Here is a 3,720-nt window from a genome sequence, read left to right as displayed (position 1 = left end):
TCTTCAGAGTTCCATCTCAAGAAGTAAATAAAGTGTTAAACCCAGTTAGTTGCCTGCCTTAGCCCAGCCTCTGGCTCCACCCCAGACCTGCATGCGAAAGATAGTGTATGGCCTTGAATACTTGGAAGTTCAGCCTGGAGACCATCCTTGGTTCAAAGGGCTGAGCATTTGGGGCCAGCCACGGTACCTTTCTGACTTCAGTGTTCTCCCACCCCCTCCAATTGCCTTCTGGAATATGCAGAGATGATCCCTCTTTCTTGCTAGCTGGGATCCTAATGTCAGAAATGGAACGAAGCTCCTGGCTGTCTCCGTGGTGGTGCTTGCGGCTCTTGATCTCTGAGTTGGAAGTTTAAGTCCCACTTTGAGTGTCAAAATTACTTTTTAAAAAATCTTAAAGAAGAAAGAAAGAAAGAAAGAAAGAAAGAAAGAAAGAAAGAAAGAGGCGCCTGGGTGCTCAGTCCATTACGTCTCTGCTTCTTGATTTCAGCTCAAGTCATGATCTCATGTGAGATCAAGCCCCAAGTCAGCTCTGCGCTGACAGCTAGCTTGGGATTCTTTTTTTTTTTTTTTTTTTTCTCTCCCCCTCTCTCTCTGCCGGTCCCTGACTTGCACGTGCACGCTCTCGCTCTCAAGATAAACATTTTAAATGAGAGAGAGAGAGAGAGAGAAATGGACTACATCCTGGAATCTTGCTTGAAAATCTCAGAAATGGGCTTGACTTGCGATTCCATCCAGGGAGCAGGAGACTGGCCCCAGGGCCCCAAGAGACTCAGTTCACCCCTGATGAGCTCTGGAGGGCTCTTGGTTATATAGGTATAGGGAAAAGGCATAACACCAGGCCAAACTCTGCTGAAAGCCATGAGCATCCATGCTCTCCACGCTTACTGAGGGAGGAGAAGAAAGGTAGTTAGCGACCCCAGATGGTGAAGACTGGAATTGCAGGCTTCAGTTGCCAACCAGAAGCTTGCTGGAGCACGGTTGTCAACCCCCTCCTCAGCCCTCAAACCAGAAGATCCTCCTAATTCAACTCAGAAAAAAAGTCCCCTTCCCATTATGAAGGCTACCCTCCACTGTCACCTGTCCACGTCTGAGCAGAGAATCACTCAGCTCATTGCATTTGGTTGGGAAGTGGAAGGATCTTGAATCCCTCCGAAATATTAATTACTTCTTTTCAATCAGGCAGCTATTATGCCATAGCAACCCATAACAAACCTTCAATTCCATTCAGGATCCCCAAGACAAGGTGGAATCCCAGACTCTGGCCCACGAGGGAGGTGGAGCCCAATTTGTTATTTTTACCAGCTCCTTTCCCCCACATACACACCCCAGTAGTCAGTCAACAAGTATCTTTCTAAAAGGGACTTACAGAATGCCAGCCCCTCACATCTTTTTAGGACCTTACAATTGATAAGCTGATTCTCACAACAGCCTGGTGAGGTTCTGGTGTGGGGAGAAGAACTTCTTGATGCAGAGTAGGATGCTCCTATTCTGTTTCAGACAAGGGGCCAGCTTCCATCATACCGAGTCAGATGCCAGCTTGGATGCCAGGTTCAGTGACTCCTGATCTCCTGGAGCTCACAGACTGGGGTGGAGATCAGGGAGGCGGGGGGTGCCTGGTGGTATAGTTGAATGTCATAACAGAGGTGCAGTAAGCGGTCCCCAAGGAATGAGAGGTACTAATGGTGGGAGATAGAGTAGCTGAGAAGGGAAGCCGGTTGGAGAGGTTCACGACGCATCCCATGCCAGTCAGTGGCTGCCCACCGTGCTGGGAAAAGGGGGAAAGGGCGAGGGGGATAGAGTCTTCTCTGTGGTTTGTAATTAGTTCGGCCTTCCAGCCTCCGCAGGTCACAAAGGTGCAGGCAGTGTCTCTGCTTCCCCTAAAATCAAGGCTTTCCTCTGGTGGATGTTCATCCCAGGGCTTTGGGAATCAGGACACAGAGAGCGGCTGTTGTGAGTTTCAGGCAGCTCTCGCGCAGTGTAGAGTGATGTTACACTCCCGATAATGGCCAGCAGGGGCCGCCAATAGCTATCCCAAGTCTGTCTACACCCACCCGCTTCAACTTCTCACCCCCCACCGCTGCAACTTGCCAGTCTTGTTCTAGAAATCTTTCCTATTGGCTATATCTCTCAATAAAATAAATAAATAGATAAATAGATAAACAAACAAACAAGTTTGAAACTCTCACTGCGTATATATACGTGGGTGATGTGTGTGTCCCAGGCCAGTTACCTCTCTGGGTCTCAATTTTTTTCATGTGTACAATGGGCATAACAGCCTCCACCTTGGGAGAGGACAGATGTAAAGTGGCTGCCACAATGCAAGGCACACAGCAAGTGCTCCGAAAATGTTCCCCTTTGGGTCTGGGTCGAAGAGGCTCTAGCAAGGTGCCCTCTGGGCAGTGGATGTTTAATCTCTGCCTCTGGATATCTGGTGTGCCCATAACTGACCTCAGGTCCTCCAGGGCATGGGACGTCCCAGGGCTTCTGGCTCCCCAGGTATTTGGTATGGATTGTGTGTCCTCTTCCCGCTGCCCACACAACCATTGGTGGCACCTTGCCCAGCCCTGTCTGTGCCACCCACTTCTCTTTTCCTCTTCTTCCTCCATTTCCCCCACCAGGGTGCTGAGGGCTTTGCTGTGGACACCATATCAGGGGGCCAGGAGTAAGGAGCCCATCACCAGAGTGGGGACGAGCTTGCAAAAGGCAATGCAGACCTTAAGAGTGGGAGGGAGTCTTGCTAGCCACCCCAATAGCCCCAAAACCCAATATCCATTGCTGGAGACCCTCGTAAACCGATTACGCCCTGGACTGCTCCTGTAGACCTGGACAGGCAGGGATGAGGGGCCAAAGGGGGAGAGAGTGGAGGGAAGCTATAGACAGTGGGAATATACGTATGCCCTGTGGGCTGTGTGAGGCACTTGAAGTTGTTGTTTAGAGACAGAAAGAAAGGAGAGAGGGGTGTCCCTGCTTGAATCGGTGACCTGGAAGAGGGCTGCGTGTGCGGGCGTGCATGCACGCACCCACACCCTGGGCCAAGGGAGCACTTGCAGAGTGGGGCTGGGGCAGAGACAGAAGGGACGGGGGCTGTGGAGATCATTAGGGCGGGTTGCTGGGAGACTTCAGGCAAGACCAGTTTGGCCTTGGCTGGGTAATATCCATCTCACAGGCTCTGTATAGACTGGAGCGGGTGACCCACATAAAAGTGCTTTGTGAACCATGGCAATGTTGCTCAGGGCATGCCCTGGCCATGGCCCCTTCCCGGGAATGCAGGGAGGCCCCAGGCCCCGATCCGTTTTCTGCCCCTCCCCTGACACACACAGCAAAGGCTCTTCGCCCCCAGCCCTGCTTGGCTCCAACTGCTCAGCTCCAAGCCTCCCCACCACCATTTTCTCCTGCCCTCCGCATCGGGGGTTTAGCCACACTGGGCCCACGATGTGCACTCTCCTGTCTGAGGTCACCACTTTCGGGGTCACAGCTAACACGCGAAGCCTGCTTTGCCCCGAGCTGTCTCTAGTGCCTGCCGTGAGAATTGAACTCTGACAGCACCGATGTGCCCCAGCCTCCTACTTCCTGGGCCAGATGGCCAGATGGCCCCTATTCCATGCTTCCTGGGGGAGGAGGAGAGATAGTATGGAATTAGGAGAAGTGGGGTAGCTCTTTCCTTTCCACTGTGTCTGGGGCATTTGCCTAGTCACTTCACCCCCACTGATGAGATTTGCC

The sequence above is a fragment of the Prionailurus viverrinus genome, unplaced genomic scaffold, assembly GCF_022837055.1.
Source record: "Prionailurus viverrinus isolate Anna unplaced genomic scaffold, UM_Priviv_1.0 scaffold_35, whole genome shotgun sequence".
In the NCBI taxonomy this organism is placed as follows: Eukaryota; Metazoa; Chordata; class Mammalia; order Carnivora; family Felidae; genus Prionailurus; species Prionailurus viverrinus.
The sequence above is the reverse complement of the archived record's forward strand: the minus strand, read 5'-3'. Positions refer to the sequence as shown.